The 15,507-nt window shown below is 44.4% G+C and overlaps 1 pseudogene; it reads right to left on the minus strand.

Moving 5' to 3' along the window:
- Positions 1-2,710: 2,710 nt before the first annotated feature.
- Positions 2,711-5,967, minus strand: LOC102915439 (kinetochore protein Nuf2-like; annotated as a pseudogene).
- Between the last annotated feature and the right edge of the window lie 9,540 nt (positions 5,968-15,507).

The following is a 15,507-nucleotide window of genomic DNA, read 5'->3' on the forward strand; positions in this document are numbered from 1 at the left end:
ACAATGGCCAGCTGTGAACAGACAAAGTCCAGCTGTGAACAGGCAAAGGATCTAGTAGTTGCTCAGTCCACAAAGCTGGATGTCTCAGCTGGTCTTCAGTAGATGCTGGAATTTCAAAGAAGTAGGCTTCAGTGCCAGTGAAGGAATGGATGTGCCAGCAAGGCGAGGGCAAGCAAGCAAAGAGCAAAAGCTTCCTTCTTCCATGTCCTTATATAGACCTTGCAGCAGAAGGTGTGGTCCAGATTAAAGGTGTGCCTTCCCACTTCAAGATCCAGATCAAAGATGTGTGTCTTCCTACTTCAAAGATCCAGACTAAAAGTGGATTCACCCACTTCAAGCAAAAAAAAAAAAAAAAAAAAAAAAAATCTCTCACAGGTATGCCCTCCATTTCTGGATTGTAGTTCTTTCCAGATGTTGTGAAATCGACAACCAATAATAGCCATCACACCTTTGTTCCATTCATAACCCTTCTCATCTGCATTTCCTGGTCATATGTACTCTGTACCCCTTTGACACTTTCCCCTCATCCTGAAGAGCCCACGCCTCACTAGTAATCTCCCCCAACTACAACGTCAGCATTCACGTATCCATCAAGTGCTTGACAGGTGTCAGGCTCCAGTCAGTGAACACAACACACACAATGCTGATGGTGGACGAAGACCAGAGTGGTAGGAACATGACTGAATTTGGGCTAAGACTTAGAGATAGGCCTGATGGTGTGCTGAATTGAAGGAAAGAAAAAGTGAGGTGATGAGGATGATGTCACAGAATCTGAGCCACTGTTGGATGGAGCTTCTGCTGGGTAAGGTGAAGAAGACTTGTAGGGGCAGATTTCGGGGATGATCAGTTCTGTTTTGGCCTTATAACATTGGAGACACATCAAAACTCCCCGAGTATCTTGTTCTTCTAGGGTATCTTTAAGGTTCCCTCTATGTTATTCTCACAGCTGTGACGAGGTACCTGATGAAGAAGAGGAAGGGGGTGAGTGAAGCAGGAGGCCAGTCTGGCTTTTATGACCGTGAGTACTAAGGTTAACGCTGGAATCCAGCAACTGAGAAAGATTATCCCTGGGACTGCTTGAGACTATTACCCCAAGAATTGTACAATTCTCTTCAACAAACAAAGAAAAGTAATCCCCTACGTCAGCCATGGAAAAAATAAACCTCTTCAGAGAACTGGTCCCTTCCCTTTGCTAATAAAAGGCCATGGATCTGTAAGTGGGGTGCTTGAACTGTAGTGGGATACTGAACTGTTGCTCTGCCATCTCATGAAAGTATTCCTAAGAATGCTCTAAGTGCTAACAACTATCTTGGGTAAACTGGTCTCTGTTCATTTAGACCAGTCATCAATTTCTAGAGTAAACCGGTCTCTGGACCAGCCATAAATTCCTATACAATGTGTTCCTGACCTAACGGTTATGAGAACTGCCTGACCATTTAACTGCTATCTTTCTGCTTCTGTAAACAATGCTTGCTTGCTGCAGATGTCCAGAGTTACCTTTCTGTATACGGCACAATTGTGGGGTTTGTCTTCAAAAACTCAAACTGAAGGTCCAGGCAGCTTCCTGCTACTCTGCTTGGGATGGTCCCACCGGCGATAAAGACTCCATATGACTTATTCAGAAATCTCTGGAGTTTTTATCTTCAGGTACTCCATAACAGAACCACACCACCGCTTGAGCCTGCTCCCAGCCTACGGAGTATGTTTTATTTTTCCACTCTCTCTTTAAGTACATCTGTATTTTCGTTGCGGCTGCTCTGCATCTTGCTCAATTCTTTGAGCCGCCAAGAACCTAGACATTGCATCATGGGATGCCCTGAGACCACTTTAGCTACAGAAGGTTTTTTATTTTGTCTCCTAATTTAAGGGTACAAGGCATCACGGCAGGGAAGGCATGGTGTCAGGGGTGTGGGGCAGTGGATCACATCATATCCACTGTCAGAGAGCAGAGAGCAACTCGGCTCATTTCTTGCCTTTGACTCAGTCTAGGACCCCAGCCTGGTGATGCCCACATTGAGGGGGAATCTTCCCGCAAACACTTCCCCGCCTCCCAAGACAGGGTTTCTTTGTGTATCCTTGGCTGTACTGGAACTTACTCTATAGACCAGGCTGGCCTCGAACTTAGAGATCTCCTGCTTCTCCCTCCCAAGTGCTGGGATTAAAGGCGTGCACCACCACTGCCCAGCTCGTAGAAACACTCTTACATACACACCCAGCAGTGTATTTTCATGGTGATTCTAAACCTCAGCAAGTACTAGGTATGGTAGTATACACCTTTAATCTCCACATTTGAGAGGTAGAGGCAGGAGAATCTCTGTGTTGGAGGCCAGCCTGGTGGTCTATAGAATGAGTTCCAGGACAACCAGGGCAACATAGTGAAACCCTTTCTTAAACAAACAAACAAAAAAATCCCAACAAGTTGACAGCGAAGATTAACCATTACACCCCAGAATTCAGTTTCTATGCTTTCAAAGCTCTTAACAGAAATCAGGTTATTATTTTTATGCATTTTCTATGTCAGAAGTCCCAGGAGGGCATTGAGAAGACCACGGAGGGGTGTCGTGCTAGAATAGAAGACTGCGGAGCTGAAGAAGAGGCTGTTCAGAGTGCGGCCTTGGTCCACACAGGCAGCCAGCCCTCCAGTACACCGCCTTCCCGTTTCCCTTCGGCATGGTTACAGTGATGCCAATAGAAGTACCAGCGACGTCCGCTAACCAGCTTTAATCAGCATGATCTCTTGATCCATGGTGGTTACTTGCTCACAGACAGCTCCTCTTTTTTTCTTGAACTTTATTGCAATCCTGGATCACTGTCTGCTTGGACTGCTTCAGGTCCTCCTGATTCTCCTTCATCTTGAAGCGTGCAGTGGCAAGCTTCTCCTCCTTCACAGTCATCAGTGTTCTGAGGGAGTTTTCTTCAGCCTTCTGTTTCCTTCATTCTGTGAATCACTTTCAATCTGGTCCTCCGAGTTCAGGCTCTCCTATGGTGATATTTTATTTGTATTCAAATGTTATTTGTATGTTAATAAATAAAGTTGCCCAGGGGTCAGAGCTATTAGCAAGCCATAGGAAAACAGGGCAGTGGTGGTGTACACTTGTAATCCCAGCACTTGGTAGGCAGAGCTAGGTAAGTCTCTGTGTGTTCAGGGATACAGCCAGTATTGGATACACACGCCTTTAATCTCAATACCAATCATAGAATCCCTGGAGGTCTATACAGACAGGCCATGAGGAGGTGGTCATGTGGTTGGATTTACAACCAATGAGAAGGCAGAACAGAAACACTATAAAAGGACAGACACACAGGAAGTAGCTCTGGTTCGGAGAGATAGGACCACCGCAGGAGGAAGGGTGAGGTTTTAGCTCTTAGCTCTGACCTCTTGGCTTTCTTCTTTGCATTGGTTCTGTGTTTCTTATTTAATAAGATGGTTGGTTACATCTACATTTGGCGCCCAACGTGTTGGCAAGAGTTTCTACCTAAAACCTGAGAAAAGATTCTAAAACGGAGCTGAAAACAGCTTCCTAATTGTCTCTCTCAAATGAGCAGCAGCTGCCAGTTTGAGCTACTGGTGCATTCTTAGTGCGTGTGCTCGACCTGCAGTATGGTGGGAATGAGGCCTCTGCAAGTGGCACATTAAGCTGCATGGTGGATTTAGCCTTTGCTAGTACAAAACAAAAAAAGAGGTTTCTGGCCTACACGCTGCTTGGATAAAAGCATAGACCCACGATAGCTCCCAGAGCTGGCAGTAAACGTACCACCGCCATGTTGGGAAGCTGAGGTGGGCGGAGCCAGCAGCCATAGTGCTGTTTCAGTCACAAATGCTGCAGTTTAAAGCAATAGATTCACAATAAGACAGATTCAGGTAGAACAAAACTTTAAATGCTTTACAATGTGTGTAAAAATGTACATAGGCTTGGAAGAGAGAGGAAAAGGAACATAGTTATATAAAGAAATAGAAAGTTTTTAAAAAATAAAGTCTTTAAAGAGAAAGTAAAAGTAATATAAAAATAAGCCATGTAAAGATGGATATCACACAGAGAGTCTGGATTATATTGTCTTTGGGATTTTTAACTGCAGAAAGACATTTGATTGTAAAGACTGCTCAGTTAAATAAATGTGTATATTTTAAAGGTATTTCAATTTCGAAATTTATGTCTAAGGATGTGTTGCTTTGGAAAGGAGACTCTGCTTTTGTTCCCACAGAAAGCCAGAGGCTATGGATTTGTTCCAGATTAAGATACATCAGGTTTGACCAGCCAAGACCCCCTGAAAGGTCTCCGATGACACCATGGCCCAGATGATCCAACATCCAGAATGGTTATGAAAGCAACTGACTCAGACAATACAGCCTCATGGACTATTCCATAATCCGAAAATTTTCTTTGTATCCCCATAAGATACAGCACCCCCCTCTAGCAGGAAGTAGTAAGAGAAGCTACACCCAAATTCCCAAATTAATGTAATTTTACTTTGTTAAGGTTAAAACCTTCCTTTTTGAAAAAAAGGGGGGGGGAGTGCTGTGGGATGTTCTGTATGTCCTGTGGGAGCCCATTCTCGGGTTCCTCGTGGCTTTACCCAGCAGGTCTGCATAGAGGATGATTAGGACCATGGGCCTGAGTGCAGGTGTCTGAGATGGTCTGCACTTGGCTGTGCTGGGGGATGGTCTGTATGTCAAGTTGCTCTGATTGGTCAATAAATAAAACACTGATTGGCCTGTGGCTAGGCAGGAAGTATAGGCGGGACTAACAGAGAGGAGAAAAGAAAGAACAGGAAGGCAGAAGGAGTCACTGCCAGCCACCGCCATGACAAGCAGCATGAAGAGATGCCTGTAAGCCATGAGCCGTGTGGCAGGGTATAGATTTATAGAAATGGATTAATTTAAGCTATAAGAACAGTTAACAAGAAGCCTGCCATGGCCATACAGTTTGTAAACAATATAAGTCTCTGTGTTTACTTGGTTGGGTCTGAGCGGCTGTGGGACTGGTGGGTGACAAAGATTTGTCCTGCTGTGGGCCAGGCAGGAAAACTCTAGCAACACTCTCCTTCAAGATGCCCCTTAGGTTCTCCCTGTTATCGGCAAGGTCCTGGATTTTCTTTTGATACATCTGCACCTCCAGCTGACAAGGAGGCAAGTCATCCAGAGTCTCTATAGAGTTCATACTTCTCCATCACTCCTTGCTAGGAATTCTGGAGCTTCTGGACAGGGTCTTTTACCTTCTCGGGTGAGTTCACAGCTTTGCTTTTCAAGCAGTCTTGAATTTCTTTCAAAGAAACCACTAACAACTTTAGTTCATTCAAATGCTTGTTTTCTCCTGAAATAATCTGATTTCTTTTGAGCAATCCCCTCCTGCAGCACTGCCGTTTTCTGCCTAAACTCCTGGTTCAGCAAGCGCTGCAGCTCCTGAACATCATCCAGAAGCTGCCCGGACTCTTCCTGCTCTGCAGCTGGAACTGACTCCAGTGTCTTCAGTTTCATTAATGCTTCCTGGTGCCCACGGTTTAACTGCTGCATTTTGTCCATAGAGGACTTATTTTTGCAAAAGAAATTCTTCATACGTCTCCTGGCATGCTTCTCTAAAGTGAATAAAGTTGATAACGCTACTCAAAAACCGAACTGTCTGTTTGGCTTTTGGATACAGAATATCAGAGATCTCAAAGTCATTCACTCGGCAGATGGGCATGAAGGAGTCCAGATGAAAAAATAAATTGTTGATTGGTAAAAAGCCCTGTAGTATATGTGGATACATGACTTCTACGTTCACTGGCATCATGTAGAAGTGTTCCAGCTGGACCCCATACAGTAATTTGTAAGACTCTTGTGTAGATCATGTACAATACCTCAGGCTTTGGGTTTGGATAGAGATCGTCCTTAGAGAGGTTTTTGTCCTTGGCTCCCATTAGTAATGCATTGAGAATATAACTCCCAATCTTGGCTACATTGTATCTAAGGAATGACAAAATCTCCATTCTGGGAGTCTCCTCCACAAATTCATGAAAGGCTGGGCAAGGTCCTTCTGAGGTCCCAGCAGCTCCAGAAGAGCGAAGACAAGCAAAGCAACCAACCAATAACTACCAATCATGGTCACTTTGCAAACCAGCCATGAATACACCTCTTTTAATATAGGTGTTTTAGGTTAGATATTGATTCAGACTGGAAATCAAGGCAAAGACTTCTGTCTTGGCTGTGGGGAAAAAAAATTGAAATGGAACTTGGCTTTCTGGTATAAACAGCTAGAAAACTGGACACCTACAGGAAGCAACTGTATCCCAACAAAGACCCATAGTTAGTGCCAGGTGTGGTCCCTGAGATGGAACCAGTAAGATAAACCCTACAATCTCCCCAGCCTTTGCCTGAGGGCAGATTTTGAAGTGCTAAGGTGAGGGGCAGGAGCAAATGCACAACCCAAAGAGCTGAAGACACAAAGACCAGAGGGCCTTGAGGCGAATGGCAATTTATAGGGCAGAGGATCGAAGAGGGAAATATTAACCTGGACATGCGTGGGAAGAAACTCTCCACGCATAGCAAAGAACAGCTGGTATCAGACATGAGTTCTTTCTCTGCAGAGTGTGCATGCTCGCACACTGGGGGGAGGGGGAGAGGGAGGGAGGGAGAGAGAGAAATTTAATTAACTCTTAGAATTAGTTTGGAGAAAGGACTCCACAGAGCTGAAAATCAAGAGCTCTGAAATGGGATTGCAGTTGGTCTGGTAGTGGTATCTCTGGAGAAGGGGACCCCTCCCTGGCACTGCATTTCTGTGGGTCATGAGGAGGCTGGTTCAGAGCATGTTAGAAAAAATACGACTCGGATGCAACTGTTGCTCTTAGCAGGAGCTAGAGCTGGACATGGTGGAAGAGACAGGTAGAGTGTGCATTTGAGACCCACTTCTGCTTGCTACAAACCTCTCCAATAGAGCTGCTGCTGCTCATTAAAACCACAGACAAGAAAACCCACCGCCTGGGCCCTTGCAGACAGCAGATGTTTACTCAGAGTGACTTGGACAATCAGGGCTGACTGTTGCAATTTTGAAAATAATGAGAGCGTTAGCTCACAGCCTGACTCCTTGGTGACACAGGGACAGCTAAGGAACTGGATTCTTCTAACAGTTTTGGGAAGTTTCAGTGGGTCTGTATTCCATGCAACCCCATGATGCTAATTAGATCATAACTGCTTCCTTTCCCATCCCCTCGGTGCTGCTGATGGAGCCCAGGGCCTGGTTCATAGTTAGAACTGTACCTTGAGTAAAATAAATGCCTTTGTGATCTGTCTCCATCTACTTTACTGACTTTTCGTTTTTTGTTTTTGTTTTTTCGGGGTTTCTCTGTGTAACAGCCTTGGTTGTCCTGAAACTAGCTCTGTAGATCAGACTGGCCTCGGACTTACAGAGATCCTTCTGCCTCTGTCTCCCAAGTGCTGAGATTAAAAGTGTGTGCCACCATCGCCTGACTCCAACAGTTCTTTCTAAAGCGCTCTATGGACCCCCCCATCTGTCTATTTCTTTATATGGCTTAATAGGATAGATAATTATTGTTGGTATTTATTTACTTACTTATTTATTTGTTTGTTTATTTATAGACAGTCTCTCTCTACAAACCCCTGGCTGTCCTGGAACTCACTATGTAGATCAAGCTAGTCTTGAACGCACAGAGATCTGCCTGCCTCTGCCTTTAGAGTGCTGGGATTAAAGGCCTGTGCCATCATACCTGGCCTTGTTATTTATTTACTTATTTGCTTACTTTTTATTTCCTCTTTAATGGAGTTTTTCATTTCCTCTTTAAGGAAAGTTTTTATTTCCTCATTGAGGGAATGTTTTATTTCTTCTTTAAGGCCCTCTATCATCTTCTTAAAGTCATTTTTAGGGTTGATTTCTTCTGTTTCTTCTGTCTTGATATGTTCAGGTTTTGCATGTGTAGAATCACTAGGTTCTGATGTTGCCATATAGGTCTTTATGTTGTTGCCTGTATTTTTGCACCGGCGTCTACTCATCTCTTCCTCTGTGCGGTGCAGGTGGTGTCTGTGTCTGAGAGTGCCTCTCTTGTTCTAATTTTTAGTCTTGGTTTAGTAGGGGTTCTTGGTTAAATTGGTGCTATTGGGCTATTTCTTCAGGGGCAGCTGATTTCAGTCGGTGAAGTATATACTTATGATTCTGGTGATCTGGTTTGGTGGCTGGGTAGCGCCTTCTTCTGTGTTCCCAGGTCACGTTTTGTTCATTTGTCAACTCCTCAGCTGATCTTGTTTCTTCAGACTTCCAACTGTAGGCATCTGAATCCTCTCCCAGGTGGGTTTCAGCTGAGCGGGTTAGTCTCACCAACACCTCCAAGTTGTTGGGTTTCACAGGATCAGCAGCTGGGCCCTGGGTTGTCCTCAGATGGAGTGTTCAGATTCGTTCTGGTTCTGACCCACGGAGATAGCTTCTTCCCCAGGTGTTGGGGTTTGGGGCGTCCCTGTTCCAAGCTGCGTCTGCTTGTCTCCGTCCCTGGGCCTGTCTACCTCTGCGGTCCTCCGCAGGGCCTGTGGTCCCTGTCAGCTGCCGCTGGGTCTGTATGTCTCTGCCGGCTGCCGCTGGGCCTGTATGTCCCTGTCGCCGCTGCCGGGCCCGTCTACCTCCGAGGGCCGCTGCCACAGGCCTACCTGCGTCTGCTTGTCTCCGCCGCCGCCGCCGCCGCCGGGCCTGTCCTTGGTTACTGTTTAAACCATCTGTTTCCTCATCTTAAAATGTAGCTTGCAGGGTCATTTGCACTTAATTAGTTAACTGAGAGTTAACTAAATGTTGAGGGTAAAGGACAGAGGAAAGAGAATGCAGAGGTGAGGTAACCTCCACTCCAGAGGCCCTGGCATATTAAAATGCTTGTGTAGGTGAGAAGAGTCAAAACCAGTTGGTAGAGCACAGCATGGGAGGGCACAGGTTGGAAAAATGGACGGGGACTGTCTCACACCAGCCTCAGAGGCATGGGTAGGCCTTGGCTCTTCATTCTGAGAGATAAGGGAGACCTAGAAAATGATTCTCAACCTGTGGGTAATGACCCCTTCACAGGGGTCACCTAAGACCATTGGAAAACAGATATTCACATTATGATTCATAACAGTAGCAAAGTTAATTATGAAGTAGCAACGAAATTTTATGGTTGGAGGTCACCACAGCATAAGGAACCGGATGAAAGGGTTGCAGCCTTAGGAAGATTGAGAACCACTGCTATAGAAGGTTTTAAGCAGGGCTGTGATCAGATCAGATCCCTCTGGCTTCTCTTAGAATGGATGAGAGTGAGGAGGGACTCTGAGACCTGTCAACTGACACAGTAGAACAGCTTGGAATGCTGGGAAACCATGAAGAGGGCTGACCCAAAGAGGAACAGCCTGGAAAGTTAGGGGGGCTGTCTTAGGGTTCCCATTGCTGTGAAGAGACACCATGACCATGGCAACTCTTATAAAGAAAACATTGAATTGGGGTGGCTGGCTCACAGTTTCAGAGGTTCAGTCCATTAGCATCATGGAGGGGAGCATGGCGGCGTGCAGGCAGACATGGTGCTGGATCTGAGAGTCCTTATATCTTGATAGGCATGCAACAGGAAGTCAACTGAGACACTGGGCGGTATCCTGAGCATAGGAACCTCAAAGCCCTCCCCCACAGTGACACACTCCCTTCAACAAGGCCACACCCACTCTGACAAAGCCACACCTAACCGTGCCAGTTCCTATGAGATTATGGGGCCAATTACATTTAAACTCCCACAGGTGTGGACTGGGGATGTGGTTTAGTTGGTAGAATGCTTGCCTAGCATGCACTATCTCCAGCACCACATAAAAACTGGTCATGGTGGCGCAGGCCTGTAACCCCAGTACTCGAGGTGGAGGCAGGGGGATCAGAAATTCAAAGTCATCCTCAGATAATGAGTCTGAGGCCAGCTTAGGCCACAAGAGACCCCGTTTCAAGTAAATATGTGACCAGCAAGATGGCTCAGTAAGTAAAGGGCTTTGCTACCAAGTCTGAGGACTTGAGTTCAATCCCGGGGGGACACACCATGGAAGGAAGGAACAGACTGCCACAATTTGTCATTTGACTGCGCACATATGACATTTGCCCAGACGCATGTACTCGGCTGGATAGGGTGGCTCACACTTTTAATTCCAGCAGAATTAAATGAAGGCAGAGGCAAGCGGATCTCTGTGAGTTCGAGGCCAGCCTGGTCTACAAATAGAGTTCCAGGATGGGCAGGGCTACACAGAGAAACCTTATCTCAACCCTGTCCCCCTTGAAATCCATACATACTCATGCACACAAAATAAAGTGGAAACATTCTAAAGAAAATAGCTAAGAATCTAGGGAGAGGTCTTTGTGTGAGGACCCGAGTTTGATCCCCAGCACCTGTGTCGAAAGCCTGTCGTGGAGCTGTGTAGCTTGAGTTCTTCTGCCTGGCCCACAGTCAGGACAAATCTTTGTCACCCGCCAGTCCCACAGCCGCTCAGACCCAACCAAGTAAACACAGAGACTTATATTGCTTACAAACTGTATGGCCATGGCAGGCTTCTTGCTAACTGTTCTTATAGCTTAAATTAACCCATTTCTATAAATCTATACCTTGCCACGTGGCTGGTGGCTTACCGGAGTCTTTACATGCTGCTTGTCCTGGTGGTGGCTGCAGTGTCTCTCCTTCCTTCTTCCTGTTTCCCCAACTCTCCTCTCTCTTTGTCCCACCTATACTTCCTGCCTGGTCACTGGCCATCAGTGTTTTATTTATATAAAGTGATATCCGCCGGGCAGTGGTGGCGCACGCCTTTAATCCCAGCACTCGGGAGGCAGAGCCAGGTGGATCTCTGTGAGTTCGAGGCCAGCCTGGACTACCAAGTGAGTCCCAGGAAAGGCGCAAAGCTACACAGAGAAACCCTGTCTCGAAAAAACCAAAAAAAAAAAAAAAAAAAAAAAAAAGTGATATCCATAGCACTTCCCCTTTTCTTCTTTTTTTTAAAAAGGAAGGTTTTAATTTTAACATAGTAAAATTACATATACCAAAACAATTATCGAGCAAGAATTACATTTACAATGTTAAAGAAGATGTCCTACCTGTCTTATATTTGTGAGTTTAAGGTTTTATATCTAACTTATCTTTTATCATAACTGAGGAAATTACAATTATCTAGTTTTCAGCCACATCAAAGACCTGAGAAGGAACATAATGGTACCTGAGAAATGGTAGACAGATGCAAGCAACTTTCGGGAATCTTGCAAGAGTAGACCAAGACAGCTGGCAGCCTGGACAGTCACCTAATGTTTCTCAGCATTGTTGGTGCATTTAAATTCGCTACAGGCCTACAGTATATGACAGACAATTTTCAGAAGCAGGAATTCTGAAAGACCATCTTACCCTGTCTTGGCAGAGTATGGTGGTCGCTTTCCTTGTGTCCCGCTTGCCCAGGAAGGACAGCATTGCATTTGTGCTGTCAGCCGTCAAGGCAAGGGCAGTTCTTTGCCCAGTAGGCCATTTTGTGCCAAGAAGACAAACTTCCAAATGGAAATGTCTTAGAAGCCCAACATTCTCTTGGGATCAAATTGGTGCAGCCAGGAGCAATTGTGTCTCATGTCAACAGAATTCTAAGTTATTTAAATGCCATATTCTCTAGGTCTATGAAGTGTTTGAAGATTACCTATCTATCTGAAATATATCTATGTATACCTAGAAGACTTAACTAACATGGCTACAAATATGATTATCATAGATGACTAATTATTAATCTATTTCTTAATTATCCATTACAATTTTAAATGAGTTACATAAACATAATACCTCAAACAAGAATAGAAATATATATATATATGTATATATATATATATATACACTATAACAAAATTAACTTCAAGTTTGTATCAATAAACTAAAATTTATACCAATGTAAAACATTTTAAACAAGTTGTTCTTTAAAAGTAGGTTCATTAATCTACTCTTTTATCTTATCATCTCTATATCCTCCTATATATCTATATCATATCCCCTTTTCTTTTTTAGAAAGAGATCATATTTATAATCAACTTGTTTTAAATAAAAATATTGTTTTTTCTCTGTCCCACACCAGAGGGCTCTTCTGATTTGAGACACAAGAATCTCTTAACCATTTTTTTTTAAAGTAATATGTCTGGGTTTAGAGGGGGAGTGAGCCAATTCCACCTCTAAAGCCAGCTTGGTATATTTGGGAATTTGGGCGTAGCATCTCTTACTACTTCCTGCTGGAGGGGGACGCTGTATCTTATGGGGATGCAAAGAAAATTTTAGGCCTATGGGGTAGTCCGTGAGGGTGTATTGTGTGAACCAGTTGCCTTGAAACTGCTCTGGATGTTAGATCATCTGGGCCATGGTGTCATCGGAGATCTTTCAGGGGGTCTTGGCTGGTTAAACCTGATGTATCTTAATCTGGAACAAATCCATAGCCTCTGGCTTTCTGTGGAAACAAAAGCAGAACCTCTTTTCCAAAGTAACATATCCTTATATTCAAATTTTGTAGTCAAGGTACCTTTAAAATATACATTTTGGCATAACTCAACAGCTTTTGTAATCAAATGTTTTTCTTTAGTTACAAATATCAAAGAGAACATAATCCAGATTCTCTGTGTGGTAGCCATCTTTATGGGCTTATTTTTTATATTACCTTGAGCCTATTGCTTTACTGCAGCCTTCTAAGACTGAAACGGCACTGGCACTGTGGCTGCTGGCTCTGCCCACTTCAGCTTCCCAACATGGTGGTGGTACGTTTTCTGCCAGCTCTGGGAGCCATCAACTCTCAGAGATAGTGGGTCTATGCTTCTATCAAGGCAGCATGTAGCCCAGAAATCTCTTTTTGTTTTGTACTAGCAAAAGCTAAATCCACCATTCGGCTTAATGTGCCACTTGCAGAGGCCTCATTCCCGCCATACTGCAGGTCGAGCGCACACGCCAGGAACCCGCCATAGTAGCTCAAACACGCACGCTGCCGCTAACTTGAAAGAGACAACTAGGAACTGATTTTAGCTCCGTTTTAGAATCTTTTTACTCAGGTTTTAGGTGGAAACTCTTGCCAACATGTTGGGCACCATTTGTAGCTAGAGTTTTCCTGCCTTGCCCACAGTCAGGACGAATCTTTGTCACCCGCCAGTCCCACAGCCTCTCAGACCCAACCAAATACAGAGACTTATATTGCTTACAAACTGTATGGCCGTGGCAGGCTTCTTGCTAACTGTTCTTATAGCTTAAATTAACCCATTTCTATAAATCTATACCTTGCCACGTGGCTGGTGGCTTACCGGAGTCTTTACATGCTGCTTGTCTTGGCGGTGGCTGGCAGTGTCTCTCCTTCCTTCTTCCTGTTTCCCCAACTCTCCTCTCTCTTTGTCCTGCCTATACTTCCTGCCTGGTCACTGGCCATCAGTGTTTTATTTATATAGAGTGATATCCACAGCAGAGCTGTGTGCTCGCAATGCCCGTCATGGGGAGGGCAGTCGGAAGGCTCTCTGGGCTCTGCCTAGTGCCAGTGAGAGCCCTGTCTCAAAGAACAAGGTAGATGACCCTTGAAGAACCACACCTGAGGCGTCCACGTGCATCCTCACATGTGTTCATGGCACATACAAATGTGTACACGTACCCTTTATACTCACCTTCATGTGTACACACACAAGAACTTTTAAAGATAAGAGATACATCGCAGGAGTCATCGAAGCAAGTCACACTGGTTGCTTCTCCAGACAGGCATTCTAACGCCAGGCCATAAATCATGGACTTACGGGGAGGGATAATAAATCACATCACTTCAAATTAAAAGGTATTTATGCATTCATTCATTTAATTTTGAGTCAGGGTCTTGCTATATTTCCTAGGCTGGCCTTAGAACTCCTTTGGTCAATGATCCCTCTGTCTTATCCTCTTGAGTAGCCAAGACCACAAGCAAGGTACCTGTGATGAGTCCTGTCAACTTAACAAGGCTACACATCGGAACCCTGCTCCCCCAACAAAACAAAACAAAACAATCCCGTCTCCACTTTATGCATTTCTTCAAAGTTTATTGTGTTTTGGGGTTGTTTTTTTGTTTTGAAACAAGAGTTTCTCTGTGTAACAGCCCTGGTTGTCCTGAAACTAGCTCTGTAGATCAGACTGGCCTCAGACTCACAGAGATCCTCCAGCCTCTGTCTCCCGAGTGCTGGGATTAAAGGCGTGTGGGCTCAGTGAGGGATTGTCTAGATTAGTTTGGCCTCCAGGAATATCTGTAGGGGCTTGTCTTGATTCTATGAATTGATGGGAGAGACCCAATCCTCTGCGGATGGTGCTATCCCTGGGATTGAGTCCTGACTGAACTAGAGTGGAGAATTTATCAAGTTGATGTGTTTAATTACTAATTAAAAAATTAGAGTCATACCCTAGGATGACTGTGGCTTATAAGTTTTGGGTTTTGCCCAATCACTGGGCAAGCTTTATTGAAACATTTCACTATTAGGATAAGAATTTTTACCATATCAAACTGATGAAAGAATATGCTAGCTGTACTTTCAGGAGAGGAGTCTAAAATCTTTTTAGATTATGGATTAGCCTATAGAAAAATGTCTGCCATAAATCAAACAGTGAAGGGGAAGATTAATAGGAATCTCACACAACTTACGTAAAACATAGCTCTCTGAACAGATGAAGATAGGTTTCTACTATATCCCAGAATCTAATCAATATTTATATGTATAATTCAGTTATAATTTGGCCTAAAAGGGCTTATTGGGAAATGTTATCATTTTTACTATTATCATTTTTACTATTTACTATTTTCTACAGAGAAAATATTTTCTAGTTTCAAATAAAAATTAGTCACATATTCGGGTAAGAACCTGAATGATCAGAAAAGCAGCCACAAAGCCACCAGTGACTTCCTATCTCTTCTGTTTCTCCATCCAAAAGAGCTGAGGCCTTTCTAAGGCCTCCCTTACTACTTTCTGTCCTCAGTCCTCCAAACACCTTTATGGTTAATTTTGGTCAGCTACTGGCTAGCTTTGCCCTCTGACTCAAAACAAACTTTATTGTCAGAATGCAATCAAAATATCACACAAGTTGACAACTAAGTAGTTATAACAACTCAACATCGCTTCCTCAGAGACACCTTCCCTGGCCTCCTAATTAGGGTCGTTCCTCTTATACAGCATCGGTAAGTGACTTTCCTTCACAGGGCATGTCTCACGCAGCCCTGCATTCATTTGTGTGGCTTTGAGTTAATGCCCATCTCCCTAGCCCTGGTCAGAGAGGCTCCAGCATCCCTGTGACTGTCTGCAGGGAAAGCAGAGACATGTTAGACTGTAAAGCTGTGACTAGAAGGGGAGTGGTGTGTGTGAGAAAGGCTGACAACTACATCAGCAAGTAGACTAAGTCTCTGCTCTCTGGAGGTGTGGTGTGTGACAGGGTAGTGGTTGCTTCGGGGTTGGTTGATGGGCTATCTCAGGCAAAGCTGCAAGGAAGGAGGGGAAACAGACTGGGAATGGGATCAAGCAAGGATGTGACCTCTTCTAGAGGCTA

The sequence above is a fragment of the Peromyscus maniculatus genome, chromosome 11 (assembly GCF_049852395.1).
Source record: "Peromyscus maniculatus bairdii isolate BWxNUB_F1_BW_parent chromosome 11, HU_Pman_BW_mat_3.1, whole genome shotgun sequence".
NCBI lineage: Eukaryota > Metazoa > Chordata > Mammalia > Rodentia > Cricetidae > Peromyscus > Peromyscus maniculatus.